General features: G+C 46.9%; 1 long non-coding RNA gene across 1 annotated transcript; it reads left to right on the forward strand.

Annotated features, from left to right (window-relative positions):
• Window positions 1–24,099, forward strand: LOC139030692 (uncharacterized). Its single transcript, XR_011483099.1, has 2 exons — window positions 1–377; window positions 23,862–24,099. It is a non-coding gene; the product is annotated as an uncharacterized lncRNA (long non-coding RNA).
• Window positions 24,100–27,007: the final 2,908 nt, after the last annotated feature.

Raw genomic sequence — 27,007 nt, forward strand, 5'->3', positions numbered from 1 at the left:
GCACAGTTTCAATATGGGCTTTTTAACCCTATTGGGCATGGTTTCAGAGTAAGTCATTTGTGGGTGAGTATTCAGGCAAATTCAGGCCCCAATTTCCTATCGAGGCATTAAAAAAAAACTCAACTGAGTAAATGTAAGGATCACATTGGCTTCATTCATCAATTCATAAATTGGACAGTGCCCCACTTAGCAAATAGAAGCTGAGCTGAACTGTAGAAAAGGAAAGGTTTCTCAAGGTGGAAAGAGATAGAAAGAGGAAATTATTAGCAGAGAATGCCTTGTTTCAGGCAAAGGGCACCTCTTGAAGGGAACGGAATCACCCCACCAGGCTGACTGATTACAGGTGCCATTCCTGGGGGGTTGATGCTGCAGTTAGGGTAAGTACTAAGTCTTGCTTCGCCATTGTGGGTTTAACCTGAGTGACTCTATTTGGGGGCTACTGTTTCCCTTTAAAAAAATTATTTATTTACTTACTTACTTACTTTTGGCTGTGTTGGGTCTTCACTGTTTTGCTAGCTTTTCTCTAGTTGCAGCAAGAGGGGGCTACTCTCTAGGCTTCTCACTGGGTGTCTTCTCTTGTCGCAGGGCACGGGCTCTAGGGTGCAGGGGCTCAGAATTTATGGCCCCCAGACTCTAGAGCAGGTTGGTGATGGACAGGGAAGCCTACCGTGCTGTAGCCCATGGGGTCGCAAAGAGTCGGACATGACTGAGCATCTGAACTGACTCTAGAACACAGGCTCAATAGTTGCGGTTCATGGACTTAGTTACTCTGGGGCATGTGGGATCCTCCTGGATCAGGGATCGCACCTGTGTCTCCTGCATTTTGGCAGGCGATTCTTTACCACTGAGCCGCCAGGGAAGCCCTGATGTTTCCTTTTAACAGGGGCTTTTCCCTTCCTGCAGTTTGCTATGCCCTGGGGTGACATCTGGCTGGGGGTGCCTGTGTGGCCCCTCTGGGGTCTGGCTAGCTTGCATAGAGGCCCCCTTTGCCCCACCCTTCAGCTGGGTGCCTGCTGCCTCCTGCTGGTGAAACACCGCCTGGCGTCTCTCTGCCAGCTCCCTGGTGCCAGCCTGGCTCTGAGGAGCTGTAAGCTTCTTGGCCTTTGCACCCCCAGCAACCAACCCACCCTGAGAACAGGCTCCCATCTCTCTGTGTAGTCCCCTATCCCTCAGCCTGTCTCCCAGGCCTCACTCAGGCCTTGGGGGCTGCAGTGGGCAGGGGGAAGACTGGACTCAGGCTGGGGAAGTAGGAGGTGTTTCATTCAGCCCCTCTCTCCACCTAAACAGCACTCCTCACTGCTCTCAGCCAACGCCCCCGCCCCCACTGGGAGGTTTTACGCCACTTCCGCCAAGTTTGAGCACAATGGGGAGAAGCTGCGGGTGATTTCTTGCTCTGCCTCTTTCCTCCCTCTCCTGGAAAGTTACTCCCTAAACCTTGTCCAACCCTCCCATACCCTGAGGACTTGTCCTCCCGTTCTTATTCTTTGGGAAACGAAACAGGAGATTGAGCCACCTTGAAGAGGATTGGGGTTGGGGGGAGGGGAACAATTTACAAATAAAGGGAACTATGCATTGGGGTGGAGAAGGAAATGGCAACCCACTCCAAGAATTCTTGCCTGGGAAGTCTTGCCTATGGACAGAGGAGTCTGGCAGGCTACAGTCCTAGGGGTCACAAGAGTCAGACATGACTTAGCAACTAAACCACCACCACATGCATTGGGGGGTATTTTAAAAATATCCTAGTTACACTTGTCAAACTCTTAGAGAATTTCTACTGTTAACGAAAGTCAAAGTTGTTAAAAGCTAGTTGCTCAGTCGTGGACTGTAGCCTGCCAGGCTCCTCTGTCCATGGAACTCTCCAGGCAAGAATACTGGAGTGGGTTGCCATTCTTTTCTCCAGGGAATCTTCAAACAAGCAAGCAAACAAATCACAACATTTTCACTCTTGTGACCTAACTGGGAATAATAGGATAATGCCAGTCTGTTTAATCAGCCAGATTGCAGGAAATCACAATTTCCTGGTCACTTTCCCTTGGCCCGGGGCCTGGCCCGTTCACTGTTGCTGAAGCATTATCAAGCTGATTATTAGACACTTGTCTGGAGGTATGATTTTATTAAGTCCTTTGAACTGCAAGCAATAGAAATTGATTATTTGGCTTGTTTATTTATTTATTTATTTATATTAATGCTTTATTCATTCCCTTTGTTTACTAAATCTTAAGGGGACACGAAATAATTGCTTTAGAATATTACATAATCGCTCATTTAAATCAAAAGTGCAGCAGGGCTCATTGTTATTTATGTATTTATTTATTGCTTATTTCTGTCTGTGCTGGGTCTTAATAGCTGTGCACAGGCCTTCTCTAGGTGAAGAGAGTGGGGTTACTCTCTAGTTGCAGCGCACAGGCTTCTCATGTTGCAGAGAACAGGCTCTAGGGCACATGGGTTTCAGCAGTTGTGGCATGTGGGCTCAGTCATGGCAGCTTGAGGATTCTAGCAGAGCTCATTTAAACTTAAGAACCTTTTGGAAGGCCTCTGCCGGGGCAGCTCCAGCCTCAAAGGTACAGCTGGACAAGCAAGGCTGGGAGAGACCAGGAAGCAGGCAGCCTGGGAACTTGTCGGGAGCTCGGGACTGATGCACAAGGCTGTCTGCATCACATGACTTGGTCACCTGTCCCTCTCCTCTGTGAGGCCGCACCATGACAGGCAGCCTAGATTAGGAGTAGGCCTAGTTTCCCGGGGTAACATGATCATCAGACCATGTGGAGCCAGCCAATCAATATACGCCTAGCAAACAAAAGGGAACCTATCAGGGAAAGCTGAAAAAGTCTGCGAACGCCCAAGTTTGAAAAAAAGCCCGCAAAGGTTTGGGCCAATGAGATTACTTCGCAAATGGGTAACCAATCCACTTAAGCCAGCCACCAACTGCTTATGCGCACCCTATAAATCTGGGTGCCCATTTGGGCCCGGGGCTCTCTGACCCTGCACCACTGCGTTGGTTGCGGCAGAGAGTCCTGACTCGTGTCAGCAATAAACTTCCCTTTCTTTGCGTGTTGCATTGTCTTGGAAGCCTTCTCTCTTCCCGCTTGGGGATTCGGACAGGCGAGCATAACACCTCCACTCCAGTTTTGTGTTCCTGCCAGAGGACCTGACTGGCTAGCTGAAGTCACATGGCCATCCCTGTGTGTTGGGATATGTCTTAGTTCATTTGGGCTGCTGTAACGAAATTATGCAGACTGAGTGGCTTGTAAACAACATTTGTTGCTCACAGTCTGGAGGCTGGAAGTCAGGTCAGGCAGCCAGGTGGTGAGGTTCTGGTGAGAACTAACTTCTCACTTCCCTCACATCACGGAAAAGGCCAGGGTGCTCTGTGGGGGTCTCCTTCTGCTGCTGTTGTTTAGTCAACAAGTCATGTCTGATTCTTTGCAAGTCCATGGACTTTAGCCCACCAGGCTCCTCTGCCCATGGGATTTCCCAGGCAAGGATACTAGAGTGGGTTGCCATTTCCTTCTCCAGGGGATCTTCCTGACCCAGGGATCAAACCCAAGTCTCCTACATTACCAGGCGATTCTTTACCACTGAGCCACCAGGGGAGCTTGGGGTCTCCTTTACAAGTCTTCCTCAGTGATCAATGCAAAGAAATAGAGGAAAACAATAGAATGGGAAAGACTAGAGATCTCTTCAAGAAAACTAGAGATACCAAGGGAACATTTCATGCAAAGATGGGCACAATAAAGGACAGAAATGGTATGGACCTAACAGAAGCAGAAGATATTAAGAAGAGGTGGCAAGAATGCACAGACAAACTATACAAAAAAGATCTTAATAACCATGATGGTGTGATCACTCACCTAGAGCCAGATATCCTGGAATGTGAAGTCAAGTGGGCCTTAGGAAACATCACTATGAACAAAGCTAGTGGAAGTGATGGAATTCCAGGTGAGTTAATTCAAATCCTAAAAGATAATGCTGTTAAAGTGCTGCACTCAATATTTCAGCAAATATGAAAAACTCAGCAGTGGCCACAGAACTGGAAAAGATCAGTTTTCATTTCAATCCCAAAGTAGGACGATGCCAAAGAATGTTCAAACTACGGCACAATTGCACTCATTTCGCATGTTAGCAAAGTAATGCTCAAAATTCTAAATGCCAGGCTTCAACAGTATGTGAACTGAGAACTTCCAGATGTTCAAGCTGGATTTAGAAAAGGCAGAGGAACCAGAGATCAAATTGCCAATATCCATTGGATCATAGATAAAGCAAAAGAATTCCAGAAGAACATCAACTTCTGCTTCATTGACTACGCTAAAGCCTTTGTGTGGATCACAACAAATTATGGAAAATTCTTAAAGAGATGGGAATCCCAGGCCACCTGACCTGCCTCCTGCAAAACCTGTATGCAAGTCAAGAAGCAACAGTTAAAAATGGACATGTAACAATGGACTGTTTACAAATTGGGAAAGGAGTATGTCAAGGCTGTATATTGCTACCCTGCTTATTTAACTTACATGCAGAGTATATCATGCAAAATTCCAGAATGGATGAAGCACAGGCTGGAATCAAGATTTCCAGGAGAAATATCAATAACTTCAGATACACAAATGAAACCACCCTTATAGCAAAAAGCAAAGAGGAACTAAAGAGCCTCTTGATGAAGGTGAAAGAAGAGAATGAAAAAGCTGGCTTAAAACTCAGCATTTCAAAAAAGACCACAGCATCTGGTCCCATCACTTCATGGCAAATAGATGGGAAACAATAACAACGGTGACAGACTTTCTTGGGCTCCAAAATCACTGCATACAGTGCCTGGAGCCACGAAATTAAAAGATGCTTACTCCTTGGAAGAAAAACTATGACAAATCTAGACAGCATGTTAAAGAGCAGAGACATTACTTTACCAACAAAGGTCCATCTAGTCAAAGCTGTGGTTTTTCCAGTAGTCATATATGGATGTGAGTGTTGGACCATAAAGAAGGCTGAATGCTGAAGACTTGATGCTTTTGAGCCATGGTGTTGGAGAAGACTCTTGAGAGTCTTGGACTCTCCTTGGACTGCAAGGAGATCAAACCCGTCAATCCTAATGGAAATGAATCCTGAATATTCGTTAGATGGACTGATGCTAAAGCTGAAGCTCCAATACTTTGGCCACTTGATGTGAAGAGCCGATTCATTAGAAAAGTCCCTGATGCTAAGAAGATTGAAGGCAGGAGGAGAAGAGAACAACAGAGGATGAGATGACTGGATGACATTACTGACTCAATGGACATGAGTTTGAGCAAGCTCCGGGAGATGGTGAAGGACAGGGAAGCCTGGCGTGCTGCAGTCCATTGGGTTACAAAGAGTTGGACACAACTGAGTGACTGAACAACAAGTCTCATTCTGGAGGGCTCCATCCTTGTGACCTGCTCAGCTGCTCAGTTGTGTCTGACTCCTTATTCCCCACGGACTATAGCCCAACACGCTCTTCTGTCCATGAGATTCTCCAGGCAAGAATACTGGATTGGGTTGCCATTTCTTTCTCCAGGGGATCTTCCCAACCCAGGGACTGAACCAGCATCTCCTTCGTCTTATGACCTAGTCACCCCCCAAAAGCCCTGCCCCTAATAAGCTCACATTGGATGCAGAATTCCAATTTGTGAATGTTGGGGGGGGGGGTGCATACACAGACATTCAGGTTACAACAGGGTGATGGGCAAGAAGGTGAAATTTGTTGGTCAGAACACCTACCACCACTATGTGGGGTGGAGGAGAGGCAATTACTCAACAGAAAGGGCGCTGGTCCCAGAAAAGACCAAGAGAGGATGTTGTGCAGGCAAATGTGACAGGTGCTCAGGGCATCTCATCGTTTGCTCATATTGGTGTCTGATTCCATTTATACGGAATGTCTAGAAGAGACAGATGTGTAGAGACCGAAGTGGACTTGTGGTTGCCCAGGGAGGCATAAGGGAGGAATGTGGAGAGACTGCTCCTGGGTATCAGGTTTCCTTTGGGGATGATGAGAGTGTTCTGGAATTAGATAGTGTGACGCCTGCACAATCTATGATCATACAAACACCCCCGACTTGTTCATCTTATGAGTGAATGGTATGATATGTGAATTTATCTCAGTGAAGTTGTGATGTTTTTACAAAGGCTAGCCCTTCCTTTTTTAACTTCCAATCTAATATACTAGGTGAACTGGGTGCACTGGTGGAGATTTTTTTTTGAGGGGATACCAAGCTAAATTTTCTAAAGGAATAGAGCCAGAAGTCATGGAATTGTAAGCAAGCAGATAAGTTATGGGGTCCCCAGAGATGATGACCAGGAATGGCTTTTCTGATGTAAGAGAAACCAGTTTGGCCTAAGCCATCCATTCTGTGATGTAAGCCTAGCTGCAATACTTGCCCTTGAACGGTTCTCAGTAATCAATGATCTTAAAGAAAGTGAGGAACTGCAGGAACAAAGGAAAGCAATCAAGAAACAATAGTTTAGCAATAAAACTGAGTCTCAGTTCCTCCTCAAGGAGTTTTCATAATGATATATCTTTGAGTGTTTGCAGGCACTAAGCCCCCTTCCCACGTGGAAGACAGAATGGTGATGCTGACCCTCTGACATAAACTGAACTGACTGACATGAATCAACTATAGGTCTGTCAACCTTTCAGTTGAATTTAGTTCAGTTTCTCAGTCATGTCCTACTCTTTGCAACCCCATGGACTGCAGCACACCAGGCTTCCCTGTCCATCACCAACCCCCGGAGCTTGCTCAGACTCATGTCTATTGAGTCAGTGATGCCATCCAACCATCTTATCCTCTGTCATCCCCTTCTCCTCCTGCCTTCAATCTTGCCCAGCAAGATTGGTCTTGGTCTTTTCCAATGAGTCAGCTCTTCACATCAGGTGAGCAAAGTATTGGAGCTTCAACTTCAGCATCAGGCCTTCCAATGAATATTCAGGACTGATTTCCTTTAGGATGGACTGATTTGTCAACCTTTGCCCCAGTGCTATGCTGAATTCTCCCCTGCTCAAGCCTCTGAGTGAATATTCATGTACCTTAGCTTAAAACTTCCCTAATTTTCATGTTCAGGAACACTGCTTTCAGAAAGATCTCTGGGGTTCTCTTTACTTCCTGTAAGTGATAAATCTTTCCTTCTCCTGATCTCTTTCACTTTCACTTTCCTGATCTCTGGTTTGCTTGTATCTATTGGCTCAACATGAACCAAGAGGTGACCCTGGTTTTCAGGTAACAGGCTCGTGTGTTCTGAGTATTGGGAGAAATTGAACGTGGACTAGAGCTTATACAGGATCCTCTGAGTAGCATCCTGCCCCATCCCTCCTGCAGTCACTAGAGTCCCAGGTCCTGGTGGTGACCTGGGGGAGAGCTGGGCTCCCTGTCACCACCACATGACATCTCTCTAGATACCTCGCAATCATTAGCATGGTTATTATTTTTAAACTAAAGAAAATGAGGGAGAATTCCCTGGTGGTCCAATGGTTAAGAATGTGCTTTCACTGCTGAGGGCCTGGGTTCAATCCATGGTTGGGGAATTAAGATTCCAGAAGCTGTTTGGTGTGACCATAAATAAATAAATAAAATTAAAAAAAAAAAGACTGTTGGCAAGGATGTGGAGAAATTGAACACTTGTATATTACTGATGGGAATGTAAAGTGGTACAGCTGCTGTGGAAAACAATATGGAAGCTCTACCAAAAAAGTAAAAATAGAATTATCATTTGACCCAGCAATTCCACTTCTGGGAATACACCCAAAAGAATTGAAAGCAGGAACTCAGAAATATTTGTACAGCCACATTCATAGCAGTGTTATTCGCAGTAGCCAAAGGATGGAAGCAAGCAAGTGTCCATGTAAAACAAAGTCCTCCCTAAAACTGAGTTCCTCTACCAAGTTTACGATCAACCTATCAAAAAAAAAAAAAATTATTCTCTTTCTTGTCCCGCACCTGTTATCCTTGAGACTGAAAGTAAAGGGGAGGATTGAAACCAAACAGGACCCTAAGAGACACTTCTGGGTACAAAAGCCTTTCCGTGTCCCCTATTTCTTATTTATAGGAAAAAGGCTTCAGTTTCCTAAATCTTCCCTGAGGTCCAAAGGGCAGATTAGTTATTAAATTACTAATTAGGAGGGAGGGAATGCAGAAACAAAGAGAAAGCAGTCAAGAAACAATAATAGTGCAGCAGTAAAAAAGAGTCCTAGTTTTTCCTCAAGGGATTTGCTTAATCCAACAGACAACTCTGAGTTCTTCTACTGGAGCGGGCCCCCACCCACATGGCCAACGGTGACTTCAGGTCTGCACAAGCGCTGAGACCCCAGCCTGGATGGAACCAGAAGGCTGCTGCCTGAGATTCCTGAAGCCCCACCCTGTTGCCTCCCACCAACCAATCAGAGGGAGGCCACACACCCTGCAACCCTCCCCCCAGTTTTGCCTTTAAAAACTTCCCCCAGAAACCATCAGGGAGTTTGGATTTTTGAGGATGAACCACCCACCCTCCTTGTTCAGACCTGCAGTAAACTTTTCTCTGCTCCAAACGCCAATGTTTCAGTTTGTTTGACCTCGTATTTCTTTGGGCACATGAATTTGGATTGACAACACAAGGAAAGCAAACACACACACATTTGAATATAATTCAACCTTTATAAAGGGAGGGAATTCTGACACATGCTACAACATTGAGGAGCCTGGAAACATTATGCTCGGTGAAATAAGTGAGGGACAAATACAGCACAATTCCACTTTGATGAGGTCCCAGTGAAACTACGTAACTCAGATTGGGACCTGAACTTACGGTCTTTTGACTGAGATCACACACTTGGTTTCAGGACTTAGTGAAGCTCAGAGATTCTTGCTGTCTCACTGCAGAAAGAATTCAGAGAGAGACAAAGTGATAGGTAAGAAGTGGATTTATTTAGAGAGAAACACACTCCATGGACAAAGTGTGGGCCATCTCAGAAGGCCAGAGCACTGCAAAGCTATGGGTTATCAGGTCGGGTAATCTCATAGGCTAATAAGTGGGAGGATTATTCCAACAATTTTGGGGAAGGGGCTGGGACTTCCAGGAATTGGGTCACTTTTTGGCCTTTGATGGGTGGTCTCAGAATTGTCATGGGGCTAGTGGGTGTAGCATTTGGCTTGCTGATGTGTTACAACGAGTTTATACTGAGGCTCAGGGTCTAGTGGAAGCTGACTTGTCTGCCATTTTGAACTTATTTGGTTCTAATCAGTTTATGTCATGTCCTCGGGCTATGTAACTCTTTTAGAGTTTGTACCCTGCCCCCTTCCCTCCTATTTCACCTAGAGTAGTCCAATTCATAGAGACAGAAGTAGAATGCTGGTTACCAGGGGCTGGTGGGGAGACGGGAAGGGGAAGATATTGTTTAATGGGGACAGAGTTTAGTTTTGCAGATGGAAAGGGTTCTGTGAATGGATGGTGGTGATGTGAATGTACATAATGACTCTGAACGGTACTCTGAGAAATGGTGAAGGTGTGAGAGCTCCCAAAGGACATGCTACTCTAGGCTTGTTGAGGTTCTCTGTTAGGCGAGGGCCTGAGCTGAACACGGGCTCCCACCCCACCCTGAGCTATTGGAAAATGGCCCAGCCCAGCTGCTAACTTTTGAATGGTAGTGCTGGAGAAGTCCTTTGAACTGCAAGGAGATCAAACCAGTCAATCCTAAAGGAAATCAACCCTGAATACATTGGAAGGATTAATGCTAAAGCTGAAGCTCCAATACTTTGGCCACCTGATGCAAACAACTGACTCATTGGAAAAGACTCTGATGCTGGGAAAGATTGAAGGCAGGAGGAGAAGGGGATGACAGAGGATGAGATGGTTGAATGGCATCACAGACTTCCATGGACATGAGTTTGAGCAAACTATAGGAGATGGTGAAGGACAGGGAAGCCTGGCATGCTGCAGTCCATGGGGTCGCAAAGATTCAGACATGACTTAGCAACTGAACAACAGCAACAGGTATTTACTGGCTCCTCCTCCAACCCAGGACAGGAGAGTCAGCAACCCGAATCCCACTGGGTGGCTCAGAGCAGGACTCTCAGGCCCAAGGTTATAGTAATCCCCAATTGTGACTCCATGTTCATGGCCCCGAAAGGCATCCTTTGGCAGCTCCATTGTCCCCGGCTGGGACAGTGACAGTCCCTGGCATGAGGGGCGGAGAAGGGGACCAAGGAACACTCTGATCCCCAAATCCTTGGATTCCAGGAATCGCTGCCTGTCTCCCTGGCATTTAGGATAATTGGAATAAATGCTGTCTGAGACCACTTTGCCAAATGTAGCAAAAGTACCATCTCCACCCCCATTGCTCTGCCGGGAAGCCGAGTCCAGTTCTCATCAGAGCAGGAAAGCAGCGGTCTCAGGGGAGAGAGGGTCACTGAACTTGGCCCCGGGACCCCTGGGTTCCAGGCTCTGGCTGCCTGTCCTAATAACTCTCCAGCACCATTTCACCCACTGCCTCGGGGTGTAAAACAGGTTTATCTGGATGGTGGGAAGAACTGTCAATAGTTACTCTTGCGCTGTTACCCTTTTCACGTACACAGGACTTTCCATTCGTGGAAGATACGAGAAATTCTTTTATATATATATAATTTTATATATATTCACTTGGGTTTCCCAGGTGGCGCTGGTGGTAAAGAACCCACCTGCCAATGCAGGAGACATAAGAGACGCGGGTTCAATCCCTGGGTCTGGAAGATCCCCTGGAGAAGGGCATGGCAACCCACTCCAGTATTCTTACCTGGAGAATCCCCATAGACAGAGAAGACTGGCAAGCTACGGTCCATAGTGCTACAGAGAGACATGACTGAAGCGACTTAGCACACAGCACACATATATTTGTTTAGGCTGTGCTGGGCCTTTGTTGCCGCAGGGGCTTTTCTCTATCAGTGGCAAGCGGTGGCTGTGCTCTAGGGGTGGGTGTGGGCTTCTGACGGCTGAGGCTTCTCTAGTTGCTGAGCATTGGCTCTAGGGTACCTGGACTTCAGTAGTTCACGTTCTCAGGCTCTAGAGCACAGGCTCAATAGTTGTGGTGCACAGGCTTGGTTGCTCCACGGCATGTGGGATCTTCCCGGATCAGGGATTGAATCCAGGTCTCCTGTGTTGGCAGGCAGACTCTTTACCACTGAACCACCAGGGACATCTTTGAAAAACTCTTGAAGGGGTGTTTCTCCCTCATTCTCTGAACTCACGCTAAAACGAGATTTTTGCGCTGGTGGGGTTGGAGGATGGCCACGGCAGAGCATCCTTCACACGTGCAGCCCTGTCTGAGCGTTTCACGCAGGGTCTCATTTGATTCACATGCTCCCTCTAAGATGCAGGGGACACAAGCCTAATTCATAGTTGCCCAGACTGAGGCTGGTGGGGTGGAGGCCCTCACCCGAGATCTGATGCCACCGCTAAGTGCCAGGGCTGGGGTCAGAACCCAGGGTGGATTCATTGCATAGCTGAGTGAGTAAGTGAGTTGGCAAAGTGAGCTCTTTATGGAAGCCTGGCCAGGGACGGGTGGGGCTGGAATGGGAGCAGAGGGCATGCCAGAGGAGTGAATTTAGTCAGTCTTTTCTTGGGTTGCAAGTGACAAACACAACCTGGACTAGTGTTGGCAAAAAACAGAGATCCATTGGAAGGATCTTTTGATCTGGCTTGGTTATTTTTTTTTTTCTATGTACAGTAGATAAAAGTTTTATTAGACTGCAGAATGTTGTTTCATGGAAATTAAGATAAACATGTTTCACACAAGACATTTTGCCATGAAGTAAAGTGAAGTTGCTCAGTCGTGTCCAGCTCTTTGCAACCCCATGGACTGTAGCCTGCTAGGCTCCTCGGTCCATGGGATTTTCCAGGCAAGAGTACTGGAGTGGGTTGCCATTTCCTTCCCCTGGCTTGGTTATTTTTATATAGCAGGTCACAACCCTTTTTGTGTATCATGAAATCAATTTAATGGATCTCAGCTAGTAGTAAAGGAAAATGGCATGGCATAGAATGGAAAGTATCAGAATGTATCATACATCATAAGGGCTTACATATTGTTTCATGAAAATGATACACATATAATCATAACGAACACGTATGTGTGCGTGTGTTCTGAATTGCCATGTGAACTGGGTCATAAAGAGAATGTTTCAGAGCTGCTGATGTGCTAATCACTCACAGAACCAAAGGAAAACCTACAGGGTGTCAGGCAGCTGCAGGAACTGCAGGCCCTGAGACCAGGAGTCCATCATAGGTGGTCATGGTCTCTCGCTCACTCTTTCCTTTCCCCAAACTCTGGGCTTCCCTCGGGAGAAGGGGCAGGTTCCCACTCATTCTGTCCTATTGCAGGTGGGCTTTTTTTTTTTTTTTTTGACTGTGCTGGGCCTTCATTGCTGTGTGTGGACTTTCTCTAGTTGTTGCAAGTAGGAGCTACTCTCTAGTTGTAGTGTGTGGGCTTCTCACTGTAGTGGTTTCTCTTGTTTCGGATCATAGGCTTAGGAATTACGGCATACAGGCTTAGTTGTCCTGCAGCATGAGTAATCTTCCCAGACCAGGGATGGAACCTGTGTCCCCTGCATTGAGAGGTGTATTATTAACCACAGGACCACCCAGGAAGTCCATAGATTGTTTTTTTTTATTTTCCCGTAACTGAGAGAACACAGCCTCAGGCCTATTCTTCTTTAGGTCTTTCTGATTCCTGCAGTGCAGATGGAAGAGCGTTTTCTCACCAGATTCAAGAAGAAGATTCCTTGGAAAGAGTTCTCTGGGTTACCCTGCGTCCCGAGTCCTGCTGGTCCCTGTGGCCAGAGGACTGTCATCGTCAAGTTCCCCAGCCCAGGTCACATTCCCTCTTCCATACTGAAAACAACATGCTGTTTCCAAAAGTCCTCACCAAAGCCCTCAGGTTGAAGAGAGGAAGAAATAAGGTCCCTATAGCCCAGGGAAGGGCAGGGGGGCTCTTCTGGACAAATCAGCTCATGACTGCTCTCCATGAGGAGGGTCAGGGGTCTAAGAGCTGGGGTCTGCCGATTTGGCTCACAGATCACCTGGGTAGCATTTTGCAAAGTAGCCTGTTTGCCAAGCAGCTGATCCTCCAAGGTGTGTGTGTGTGTGTGTGTGTGTGTGTGTGTGTGTGTGTGTGTGTATCTGGGTGTCCTGCAGCTCTGCAGGTCCCTGGCTGAGCCGCCCACTCTGCTCCAACAGCAGACTCTGTTTCGGGATGTCTGCTGCCCTCTCTAGAGCTGGGACTTAGGGAGATGCCCTCTGAGCATCTTCTTACATCCCTAGCAGAGAGCTGGTCCTCCTGGCACCAGACCTTGCCCTCTTGTTTGGCTGGGGTGGCGTTATCTCACTTGGGGCTTTTGTTGATGTCTCCAAGGCACTACTAGGGGTGGGAGAGTGTCTACAGGAAGCATTACTGTGGCCAAAGATGAAAGTCCAGGGGCCACTGGAGTCTGCCTGGGGACCGGCAGACCCAGTTCTGCCCCCTCTGCACTTTACCTGCAAAGCTGGGCATTTGGGCTCTAGCTGGAAGGGGATCCCCATCACTTCATCTTAGTGTCTTCCACAGGGAGTGTCTTCTACTGGGTGGACCCTTAGCCTTCAGGAATGAGTAAGAAGCCTTTTGGGCTTCCCCCTGAAACTGCCAGACTCCCGCCCCATCTGTGAAAGTTGGGAAGCCCATTGTAGGAGCCAGGATCTTTTTTTTTTTTCTATGATTCTATGATCCTTAGACTCTAACATTCTGTGATTCTGAGATCCTAGGAACTGAAGAGTCCTTTGTGTCCTTGGTTGTTGGTTTGGATCCAAGCCTTATTCTCTCCCCAGTCCTGCAGATTTGTTTTTTTAGACTGCCCTTGACCTCAAGAAGGCCACCCATGGGAAATATATTTGGTCTTGCCCTCGCCTGGAGTGAGTGTCAGAAGAAATGAGACTGCGTTCTCCCATCTTTGTGCTCCTTTCTTTCAGACACTAGGGCGGGGCCTGCCTCTGTGTCATCTTTTCTCCTTGGCAATTCACTTTTAGCACAGTGAACCTTTGTTGACTCAGAGTGACCTAAATCCCACAGTTCATGGTCCATGTGGTTCCAACCTAGCGAGATAGAGGAAGTTATCCAGCGGCGCTCCAGGGAGCTCCAGCCGCTCATAGCTTGTTCTGAGCAAAGCTGGTGGGCTGCACACCAAACTCGGTCCTTGGGGGCAGCAGGTTTGAGGCGTGACATCAAGTTCACAGGGCCTGGCCAGTGGGGAAGAAGGAGCTGGGGAGAGGTCAGAGGGTACAGAGAGAAAGGACTTGCTGTCGTGGAACTCTGGCTGAACAAACACAGCAAATGGACTTTTTGTTTGTCAAGACAGTCTCTGCCAGGTCCCTGTCACCTTGCCAGGAAAGATGTTGACACCAGATCTTTCTGTCTATGGATCTGAACTCTTTCATGTGGCCACAAGGAAGGGATGGCAGGGTGAGGCCCAAAGCTGGGCGACCGGGAGGCTGACATCTGAGGTTCTAGAGTCTCAGTCTAGATTCAAAAATTTCATAGGAAGGAAGGTAATGTTTGGCCTGACACAGAAAAACACAGACTCACATCCCACCCTGCACAGGGCATAAGGGTTGCTGGCTAGGGGGTAGATGGATACGCAGAGACTAAGAAGTCTCCTGGGACAGAAGGAGAAAGCCCCTTGCTCCTTCCTGCCATGATGGGCACTGTGACATACTGCTCAGGACCCCAAGAGCCCTCACCAGCAGCCTGGCCCCCAGATCTCAGGCTGCTGTGAGGCAGTGAGGATGCATCAGAAGAAATGGTCTATCAACAGGATTTGGTCTCCACGACAGGCATCAGGGCCTGCTCGTAGGTTATTTTATTAAGGCAAGAAATTGAAGTCACCATCCTGTCCAGCACTGAATTAGATGATGTCAGACTAAAAATGACTCTCCCTATCTTTCTGTCTTGGAATTTCTTAAAATTGGGATTGGCTTAATATGACCCATGGCCCTTCCCTACTGGTGTGGACTTGAGTTGTGATTTAGCCAGAAAAGCAAAACCCTGGGGAGAAGAGAGGCTTCCAGGAAAAGTTGAGATCTAGAGGTCATATGAATTAGATCACAGCTGACGTTTGACTGTATTTGTAGCCTGAGGTCCAGTGACACTCCAGGTCACACATGGGGACAACAGTCATCTCTCCTGATGTCAGTACAGACTTTGGGATAAGAGCCTACTGTGCTCATGTTCATCCTTTCAGTAACTCGGAAGGTCTGTCTGCCTTTGCCCCTCTCTTCCCACTGAGAGAAGCAAGACTTGGAGGAATTAATTGTGTGTCCATGGCCACACCTTCAGCAAACGGCAGGGCAGGGGCTTGAACCTAGGCCGGGCTGTCTGAATTCTGAGGCCAGAATCCTAATTATGATGCTCTCCAGCCTCTAGGAATCAGCTATTCAGAGTCAGTTACAGGTTTAAATTCTATGCAATGTTCTCATCTCTCTCCAAAGAGGGCAGGAGCTGTCTCCCGGAAAGAAATTGACCCTGAGGTCAGAAGGACCATGTCCCTCTCCTCTCCCCATGGTGTCCAGGCCTGCGAGAGAAGGGAGGGAGCAGTGACTGTGAGAGCAGGCAAGATGAGGAGCAGAGCAGGGTCTGCATGCCAGCCCCGCCAGGCCCCAGGCACAGAGCCAACGGGAAAGGAAACTCCCTCTCTGATCACATTCTCAGCCACACTGCGCAGGAAAGGGCAGGCTCCCCCGAAGCCCAGACAGTCAGTCTCCAGACAGTTTTTCACTGAAGGCTTTCCCAGAGAGTCTCAGGAATTCAGGCCAGGATGGGAGGGCGACAGAGCTCTGACTTAGCATCTGGAGAGCAAGCTGCCCTTGGGACCCTGAGAAAATCCCTTCTCCTTCGGGCCTGTGTTTCTCTGTCTGCAGTGGGCCGACTCAGTTGAATTCAGTTCAGTCACTCAGTTGTGTCTGACTCTTTGCAACCCCATGGACTGCAGCACACCAGTCTTCCTTGTCCATCACCAACGCCCAGAACTCACTCAAACTCGTGTCCATTGAGTTGGTGATGCCATCCAACCATTTCATCCTCTGTCACTGCCTTCTCCTCTTGCCTTCAATCATTTCCAGCATCAGGGTCTTTTCAAATGAGTCAGTTCTTCACATCAGGTGGCCAAAGTATTGGTGTTTCAACTTCAGCATCAGTCCTTCCAGTGAATATTCAGGACTGATTTCCTTTAGGATGGACTGGTTGGTCTCCTTGCTGTCCAAGGGACTCTCAAGAGTCTTCTCCAACACCACACTTGAAAAGCATCAATCCTTTGGCACTCAGCTTTCTTTATAGTCCAACTCTCACATCCATACATGACTACTGGTAAAACCATAGCCTTGACTAGACAGACTTTTGTTGGCAAAGTAATGTCTTTGCTTTTTAGCATGCTGTCTAGGGTGGTCATAGCTTTTCTTCCGAGGAGCAAGCGTCTTTTAATTTCATGGCTGCAGTCACCATCCTCAGTGATTTTGGAGCCCCCAAAATAAAGTCTGTCTGTTTCCACTGTTTCCCCATCTATTTACCATGAAGTGATAGGACCAGATGCCATGATCTTAGTTTTCTGAATGTTGAGTTTTAAGCCAACTTGTTCACTCTCCTCTTTCATTTTCATCAAGAGGCTCTTTAGTTCTTCTTTGCTTTCTGCCATAAGAGTGGTGTCATCTGCATATCTGAGGTTATTGATTTTTTTCCCGGAAATCTTGATTCCAGCTTGTGCTTAATCCAGTCCAGCATGTCTCATGATGTACTCTGCATATAAGTTAAATACGCAGGGTGACAACATACAGCCTTGATGTACTCCTTTCCCAATTTGGAACCAGTCTGTTGTTCCATGTCCAGTTCTAACTGTTGTTTCTTGACCTACATACAGATTTCTCAGGAGGCAGGTCAAGTGGTCTGGTATTCCCATCTCTTTAAGAATTTCCCACAGTTTGTTGTGATACACACAAAGGTTTTGGCATAGTTAATAAAGCAGAAATAGATGTTTTTCTGAAACTCTCTAACTTTTTTGATGACCCAACAGATGTTGGCAATTTTATTTCTGGTTCCTCTGCCTTTTCTAAAACAAGCTTGAACATCTGGAAGTTCACGGTTCATGTACTGTTGAAGCCTGGCTTGGAGAATTTTGAGCATTACTTTGCTAGCATGTGAGATGAGTAGTTTCAATTGTGCAGTAGTTTGAGCACTCTTTGGCATTGCCTTTCTTTGGGATTGGAATGAAAACTGACATTTTCCAGTCCCGTGGCCACTGCTGAGTTTTCCAAATTTGCTGTCATATTGAGTGCAGCACTTTCACGGCATCATCTTTCAGGATTTGAAAGAGCTCAACTGGAATTCCATCACCTCTACTAGCTTTGTTTGTAGTGATGCTTCCTAAGGCCCACTTGACTTCACATTCCAGGATGTCTGGCTCTAGGCGAGTGATCACACCATCATGATTATCTGGCTCGTGAAGACCTTTTTTGTATAGTTTTTCTGTGTATTTTTGCCACCTCTTCTTAATATCTTCTGCTTCTATTAGGTCCCTACCATTTCTGTGCTTTATTGTGCCCATCTTTGCATGAAATGTTCCCTTGTTTTAATTTTCTTGAAGAGATCTCTAGTCTTTCCCATTCTATTATTTTCCTCTATTTCTTTGCATTGATCACTGAGGAATCACTGAGTGATCACTGCATTGATAACTCTCCCTGCTATTCTTTGGAACTCTGCATTCAAATGGGTATATCCTTCCTTTTCTCCTTTGCTTTTCGCTCCTTTTATTTTCATAGCTGTTTGTAAGGCCTCCTCAGAAAACCGTCTTGCCTTTTTGCATTTCTTTTTCTTGAGGATGATCTTGATCCCTGCCTCCTGTACAATGTCATGAACCTCTGTCCATAGTTCTTCAGGCACTCTGTCTATCAGATCTAATCCCTTGAATATATTTCTCATTTCCACTGTATAATTGTAAGGGATTTGATTTAGGTCATACCTGAATGGCCCAGTGGTTTTCCCTACTTTCTTCAATTTAAATCTGAATTTGGAAATAAGGAGTTAATGATCTGAGCCACAGTCAGCTCCCAGTCTTGTTTTTGCTGACTGTATAGAGCTTCTCCATCTTTGGTTGCAAAGAATATAATCAATCTGACTCCAGTATTGACCATCTGGTGATGTCCATGTGTAGAGTCTTCTCTTGTGTTGTTGGAAGAGGGTGTTTGCTATGACCAGTGTGTTCTCTTGGCAAAACTCTATTAGCCTTTGCCCTGCTTCATTCCATACTCCAAGGCCAAATTTCCCTGTTACTCCAGGTGTTTCTTGACTTCCTACTTTAGCATTCCAGTCTCCTATAATGAAAAGGACATCTTTTTTGGGTGCTCGTTCTAGAAGGTCTTGTAGGTCTTCAACTTCTTCAGCATTACTGGTCAGGGCGTAGACTTGGATTACTGTGATATTGAATGGTTTGCCTTGGAAAGGAACAATCATTCTGTCGTTTTTGAGATTGCATCCGAGTAGTATGTTTCGGGCTTTCTTATTGACTATGATGGCTACTCCATTTCTTCTAAGGGATTCTTGCACACAGTAATAGATATAATGGCCATCTGAGTCAAATTCACCCATTCCAGTCGATTTTAGTTCGCTGATTCCTAAAAGGTCGATGTTCACTCTTGGCATCTCCTGTTTCACCACTTCCAGTTTGCCTTGAATCATGGACCTAACATTCCAGGTTCCTATGCAATATTGCTGTTTACAGCATCGGACCTTGCTTCTATCACCAGTCACATCCACAACTGCGTGGTGGTGTTTTTTTCTGGTTCCATTTCTTCATTCTTTCTGGAGTTATTTCTCCACTGATCTCCAGTAGCATATTGGGCACCTACCAACCTTGGGAGTTCATCTTTCAGTGTCCTATCTTTTTGTCTTTTCGTACTGTTCATGGGATTCTCAATGCAAGAATACCGAAGCGGTTTGCCATTCCCTTCTCCAGTGGACCACATTTTGTCAGAACTCTCTACCATGACCCATCTGTTTCGGGTGGCCCTACACAGCATGGCTCTAGTTTCATTGAGTTAGACAAGGCTGTGGTCCATGTGGTCAGATTGGTTAGTTTTCTGTGACTGTGGTTTTCATTCTGTCTGCTCTCTGATGGAGAAGGATAAGAGGCTTATGGAAGCTTCCTGATGGGAGAGAATGACTGAGGGGGAAACTGGGTCTTGTTCTGATGGGTGGGGCCAGGCTCAGTAAATCTTTAATCCAATTTTCTGTTGATGGGCAGGGCTGTGTTCCCTCCCTGTTATTTGATTGGAGGCCAAACTATAGTGGAGGTAATGAAGATAATGGTGACCTCCTTCAAAAGGTCCCATGCACACACTGCTACACTCAGTGCCCCCAGCCCTGCAGCAGGCCACCACCAACCCACGCCTCTGCCAGAGACTCCTGGACACTCACGGGCAAGTCTGCATCAGTCTCTTGTGGGGTCACTGCTCCTTTCTCGTATGTCCCGGTGTGCACAAGTTTCTGTTTGTGCCCTCCAAGAGTCTGTTTCCCAGTCCTGTGTAAGTAAGTTCTGGCGGCTCTATGGTGGGTTGGTGGAGACCTCCTCCAAGAGGGCTTTTGCCACACCCAGGTCTGCTGCACCCAGAGCCCCTGCCCCTGCAGTAGTCCACTGCTGACCCTTACCTCCTCAAGAGACACCCAAACACAGTTCTGTCCCAGTCTCTGTGGGGTCTCTGGGTCCTGGCATGTACAAAGTTTGTTTGAGTCCTCTGAGCATCTCTGAGGCTATGAGGTTTGATTCTAAACATGATTCTGCCCCTCCTACTGTCTTTTTGGGGCTTATCCTTTGCCCTTGGATATGGGGTGTCTCTTCAAAGTTGCTCAAGTGCTGCATTAGTGACCCTACAAAGACAGGTCCAAGTCCTAACCCCCAGCACCTGTGAATGGACCTTACTTGGAAAAGAGTCTTTGCAAATGATTACATTGTTGTTGTTCAGTCACTAAATAGTATCTGACTCTTTCCGAGCCCATGGCTGCAGCATGCCTGCCTCTGCTGTCCTTCATTATCTCCCAGAGTTTGCTCAAATTCATGCCTATTGAGTCAGTGATGCTATCTAACCATCTCATCCTCTGCCAATGTAATTAAGACTCTCAAGATGAGGTCAAGCTGGATTTAGGGTGGGCCCTACATCTCACGACAGCGTCCCTAAAAGAGACTGAAGAGTGACTTCTCTGGTGGTCCAGTGGTTAAGACTCCGTGCTTCCAATGCAAGGGGCACGGGTGCAATCCCTGATCAGGGAACTAAGATCCCATATGTCATGAGGTATGGCCAAGAACATAGAAAACTAAAACAAAATAAAATGCTAAAAAAGAGCTGTTTGTTTAAAAAGAGAGAGAGAGAGAGAGAGAGAGACCAAACAGAAGTCAGACACACAGCAGGAGGGCTGTGTGAAGATGGAGGCAGAGACTGGAGTGAGGCAGCTTCAAACCAAAGATTGCTGGTGGCTGCCCGAAGCTGGGAGTAGGGATGGAACAGACCATCCCTCTGAACCTCCAGTAGGAACCAGCCCTGCTAACACCTTGATTTTGAACCTGTGACTTCCAGAACTATGAAAGCATAAGTTTCTGTTGTTTAAGCCACCAGATTGCGTCCATTTGTTACAGGAGCCCTGGAAAACTAATACAGCATCTCCAAGATTATTGATCAGGCCAGGACATCTCCCATGGGTTAAGAGAATAAGTAAGAGACCTGAACTTGGCCCCCACCCTGAGAAGCTCACAGTTGAGTTGAGAAACCAAAAAACCTGCACACAGTTACTACATTTCAAATGCCATCTTTTTTTTTTTTTTTAATGTGGAGTTATTTATTTAATGCCAATCCTCTTTATATTTTAAAGATTTATTTCTGGCTGCACTGAGGTCTGCATTGTGCACATGGGCTTTTCTCTTGCTCCTCCAAGCGGGAGCTACTCTCTAGTTGTGGTGCTCGGGCTTCTCATTGCAATGGCTTCTCTTGTTGCAAAGCACGGGCTCTTGAGTGCACAGGCTTCTGCAGTTGTGGCTCACAGGCTTAGCTGGTCCATGGCATGGAGGCTTTTCCCAGACCAGGGATCAAACCCATGTCCCCTGTGTCGGCAGGAGGACTCTTAACAACTAGACCATCAGGGAAGGCCCCTCTTTACTTAAGAAAAAAATTTTTGGTTGCACTATGCAGCTTGTGGGATCTTAGTTCCCAGATCAGGGATCGAACCTGGGCCCTTGGAAGTAAAAGCATGGAGTCTTAATACTGGACCACCAGGGAACTCCCTGAAATGCCATCTTGATGAATCCTTTGTACATAGAATGCAAGCTGCCCAGGCTGGTGGGTGGTCCCAACCAGGGAGAGTGGTGGGTGGGAATTCAAAGTATGGGAAAGGATTGGTCCCCAGCACCGCAGGGTGCAGAGCAGGGTGGCTGGGATGTCAGTCCTGGCAGGGTCACCCCCAGGGAGCTCAAAGCACCATGGGGCCAGCACTGGGCCAGCGTCCTTTCTAGGGGATGCAGTGGCTCTGCAAAGGGGCCTCTAGGTGCAGGGGTCTTAGCTCAGGGGGTGACCGTCTGCCAGGGCAGAAAAAGGATGCGGAGGGCAAAGCCTAGTCCAGGACAAAGGGCTTTGCAGACTCCAGAGGAGGGGATTAGGGAACCAGAAACTAAGACAGTCATCAACCAGGCTGACCTGTGAGTTTCAGCAGCTTAGTTGGATTCTCACTTTATCCACCTGAAAACAGACTTAGCTGTCCCTGCCTTACAAGGGGTTTATGAAATGAAATGGGCTAATATTCACAGTGATTAACAGAATATTTGGCTGAAGTTTTATTATTCAAGGCATTGCTGTCCTCAGAGCCAGTTGCTTGAATTACAGATGAGTTTCAAAGAAGTCAGTGTTCTTCCCAAATATGTCTTCAACCACTGACCGTGGGAGTCAGGGCTGTAAAAGCAGAGTTTGGAGGTGGACAAGCCTGGGTTTGAAACCTAGCTCAGCCTTTTCCTGGGATGGTTGCCCTGGAAAAAATTACTTATCTTCTCTGAACTTTCCTGACCTCACCCACAAATGGTAGATTGTATTGACACCAGGGTGAGAGCATTACTGTTTGGCAAATAGTAGGTATTTGGTGGTATTTCTGAATCACACATGAATTCAAATAAAGGCAACTGTGTGAGGTGGTGAGCACAGACAGTAAATGTGAGACGAACAGGCCATAGGTAGTGGAGGCCAGGAGGGGTGATGTCTAACTGAACAAACAAAACATGGTCCTGCCTCAGGGCAATTGCTGTTTCCTCTGTTGGAATGCTTATTCTCAATATTTTTCCCTGGTTCTTTTCTTTACCTCCTCTTCTTTTTTTTTTCTTTACTCCTTTAGATGGTTATCAAATAAATTTAAATTAAAATTTTACTGATATTTTTGAAATGAAATTTTAAAATGTATCCCCCTACTCCCCACCCAGCACTCTTTATGACTCTTCTCTACTTTGTCACTTTTTCCCCGTAGCGTTTATTATCACTTAACATGCTACTTTAATGATTTGCTTATTTTATTTATAAATCTTTCTACCTGCACCCCACACCTACTACCGGGTAGACTCCACTTGTAGGATTTTCGTTCTTTCTTCTAACTTTTTTTAAAATTGTGGTAAAAGTCACATAACGTAACACATACTACTCAAGCATATTTAACTGTGCGGTCCAGCAGCGCTAAGTACATTGACGTTGTTGTGAAACTCTCACCATCATCCATTTCCCAAACTTGTCACCTTCCTAAACTGAAACTGTGTCCCCGGTAAACACTAACTCACCGTCTCCCCTCCCTGGACACCACCCTCTCCCCGCCTGCTGCTCTATTTCCACCTCCTAGAGGTGCGCCTTGCACACAGTAGGCGTGATGGCTACTTTTGTTTATTAACTTGACAGGGCCCCACGATGCCCAGATATTTGGCTGGACATTATTTCTGGGTCTGTGGGGGTGTTTCCAGATGAGGTTAACCCTGGAATTCAAAGACTGGGTAAAGCAAATTGCCCTCTGCAATGTGGGTGGATCTTACCCTATATGTTGAGGCCTGAATAGAACAAAGAGGTGGAGGAAGGTAGAGTGTGCGGTCTGCCTGACGGCTGGAGCTGGGACTTTGGTTTTGCCACTGGATTGAAACCTACATCATCAGCTCTCTGGCTTTCGGTCCTCGATCTCCAAATGGACCCTCACCAGTGGTTCTTCTGGGTCTGCAGCTCACCAACTATAGGTCATGGACCTCACAGCCCCTAATTGCATGAGCTAGTGGCTTCTAATAAGTTTTTTCATATCTATTTCCTAATGGTTCTGTCTTTCTGGAGAACCCTGACTAGTATGGTAAGCATTCAGTAACTAGTTGTTTTTCTGGATTTTCTCTCTCTTTTTTTTCTTTGGAGAAATCATGTTATTTATTTGTTTGGCTGTGCTGGGTCTTCGTTGCTGCACACAGGTTTTCTCTAGTTGTGGCAAGTTCCTCCCGAGCTGCGGTGCACCGGTTTCTGATCGCGGTGGCTTCTCTTGCTGGGGAGCACAGGCTTTAGCGTGCGGGCTCAGCAGTGTGACACAGGCTCAGCTGCTCTGTGCCATGTGGACCCTCCCAGGGGCAGGGATCAGACCTTGTCCCTTGCACTGGCAGGCAGAGTCTGATCCATTAGACCACCAGGGAAGCCCAGTAACTACTTGTTGAATGAACAAATGATCAAATACATGTAACTGGGAGGCCCAGGATACAACTGATTTCAGGCATAGTTGAATCCAGTAAATCAGAAAAATTCACCTGGGCACCACCTCACTATACCTCATGGTTCTCTTATCTCTGTTTGATTTTGCCTTTCAGTCCATCCTCCGTACTTGGTGATCCCTGGTCCAGGACTCAGAGCAACTAAGCCCGAGCACTACAGCTACCGAGCCCGAGTGCCCTGGAGCCTGTGCTCAGCGAGAGAAGCCACTGCGATGAGAAGCCCGCGCACCACGACTGGAGAGCGGCCCCTGCTCACTGCAACTTCAGAAAGCCCACGGGTCGCAACAAAGGCCCAGTGCAGCCAAAATTAAAACTTTTTAACAACAAAAAAAAATTTTTTTTTAAGTTGTGACACTGCTATGCCTTTGCTCATCTTCTTACCTGTAGCTGATACTCCCCTTTTCTTCAGAAACCAAGATAATTCTCTATATCCTTGAAGTGCTACAGTACCTGATAAGGAAGAGGGATGCCACAAATATTACTGCACAAATGAGTGAATGAATCAATAAATGGATAAAATCTTCCCTTGGAGATATAATAAGGGCATATTGAGCATTCTGCGGCTTTCCCGATAGCTCAGTGGGGAAAGAATCCACCTGCAATGCAGGAGACCCCGGTTCGACTCCCGGGTCGGGAAGACCCCCTGGAGAAGGGATAGGCTGCCCACTCCAGTATTGTTGGGCTTCCCTGGTGGCTCAGCTGGAAAGAATCCGCCCACAATGTGGGATACTGGGTTCAATCCCTGGGTTGGGAAGATCCCCTGGAAATGGGAAAGGCTACCCACTCTAGTATTCTGGCCTGGAGAATTTCATTGACTGTATAGGACATGACTGAGTGACTTTCACTTTCACTTAGCATTCTGCTAGCAAGAACAGGATGGGGGCCTGGAGGGAGGTGTCTATATGATGCTGGGGCTCTGCAAGGAGGCCTTCCTTGATGTTGAGAAGGGTGGGCTTTGAACAGGTGGGGGCAGAGGGGAGTAAGGAGTTTTTCTTAGAGGTTATATGACAAGCTGGTGCTTGCCTTTGTTGAAATAAAATCTCTTGGGGGGGGAGGTAAGAAGAGTTGAATTCCACTACTAACCATTAAGACAGGTCACAGGGGAAAATGATACCCAAGATAACTACATTTCGATAGAGGGGCAAGTGGAGGGAAAGTTCTATAACACAGGATATGTTCCCAAGGCACTCAATGAAGTCAAAAGTGGAATGGATCCTAGGCCCTTGGGGAAGAGGTCCTAAGTGTTTCCTTTCTCACAAGTTGCATGCTTTACAGTTTACAAAGCATTTTCCCATTCAGGATCTACCTATTCCTGGGCGGCAGGCATTTCTTTATTCAACAAATATTTATCAAGAACCTTCTGGGGTGGTCCTGAGGGCTAAATGGCCTCTGTATATAAAGGATTTGGAGTCACACTGGGCCCTGGGAGGCCAGCAGTGCATGCTTGTAGTGTGGGACTGGGGGGCGGGAGGTGTGGTACAGCTGTTATTATCAGCTTTAACTTGGCCTTGCACCAGACAATGGAAATTTAAAACATGTTCTCATGGAACCCTGAGTCTATCAGGGAGAGGGACCTTAATTTACCAACTATATAACACAGTCAAGAGTCTGTTAATTTCAACTCAGATGTTTGAGAAAAAAGTGGTTTATTACTATTAATAGGTGTCATAGACCACATGTGTTATGGAGTATTTACTCAATTCTGTGCCAGGCATAGTTATAGGTATTTTACCTAGACTAAATTTCACCCTGTGAGGCAGGCACTGTTATGATTGCCATTTAGTAGATGAAGAAACTGGGACACAGAGAGGTTAAGTAACTTGCCTAAAGTCACACAGCAAGCGAGCAATGAAGGCAGAATTCAAAATCAGTAGTCTGGTTCTAGAATCCATATCCTTGATCCTGTAGCACATTGCCACTTGACTGTAAGCACCCCTTACTGCTCTGTGTGTGTGTGTTGGGGGCAACTTAGATGATTCAATTAATGCGATCTCAATCTTTCCTCATGCTTGTATCTCTGGTTACACGCACACACATGCACCCCTAACTACCACACACTTTCTCCACTTTAAGAGGATACCCGGATATATGGGAGAGAGGAGATGGGAGACACGCCCTTGGAGATGACTGGCTAAATAGTGCATTATTTAAAAATGTTAACCATTATCCAGCTCACAATTATAATCATGAATAATACTACTTAGGTCAAGCAGAAGAGTCCAGAACCTGGTTTTACTGGTGCGGAAGGCTCCATGAAGAAGGGGTTGGCAAGGTGAAGGGAAGACCACTCCATATCAAGGTGGTCTGAGACAGGACAACCAGGGAGTCGGGCCAAACTGCATCCCCCTTCTCCTGCAGTCAAGGTCAGAAACCCAGAGGTGCTCCCCAATAGTCCAGAGGGTTCACTGACAGCCCAGAGCACCTGCTCCGGCTCTGGGCTCCCCCAACCAGAAGACTCCCCAGAGAAGCAAACTTCGGCTGCCACATGAACCAACGTGACTGTTGGCCTTGGCGTCTCTCTGCTGGGCCATCATGACTAATTTTAACTGACCTTGCTGATTCATCCGAGATGGCTGGGAACCTCCTCCTCCACCCCACCCCCACCTCACCCCACCCCAAGCCACAACCGCAGGGCCTGCTGAAGAGCTGCCAAAATTCTTCAAGTTCAAAGTCATTCCTGAGCCGCTCCAAGCCCACATTCCAGCCTCATCCATGACCAATCCCCTTCACGAAACTTCTGACCCTCCTAAACTGGTCTTCTCGGGGTTTCCTGTAGATTCCATACGCACTCCTGCTTCCCTAGCCCTCTCTGACCCTCTTTCAGCTCCTTATTCAGATGCCCCCTTTTTAAGAATGCCTTTTTCATCATCAGAAAGGGTGCTAGCCCTTCTCTGGCCATGCCATGTGGCTTGGGGGATCTTAGTTCCTCAACCAGGGTTTGAACCTGGGTCCCAGCAGTGAAGGCGCCGAGTCTTAACCACTGGATTGCCAGGGAAGTCCCTTCCCACTTCCCAAGTATTTTATCAGGGGTGATAAAATTCGTCTGGAGGAGGATGACCCAAACAGCCCTAATAAATCTGAAATATCTACTCTGTGAACTATTAAGACATGATTTATAGGAATGTTTCATTCCCAGCTCCTCTTCCTCATCTTCCCACTAGATTATAAAAGCATTTTATCATCTCACGCCATGACTGGCAGACACAATGCTGTGTGTCCACCTAGCCAGTCTCTCTTCCTCC

This window comes from Odocoileus virginianus, chromosome 23 (assembly GCF_023699985.2).
Source record: "Odocoileus virginianus isolate 20LAN1187 ecotype Illinois chromosome 23, Ovbor_1.2, whole genome shotgun sequence".
Classification (NCBI taxonomy): domain Eukaryota; kingdom Metazoa; phylum Chordata; class Mammalia; order Artiodactyla; family Cervidae; genus Odocoileus; species Odocoileus virginianus.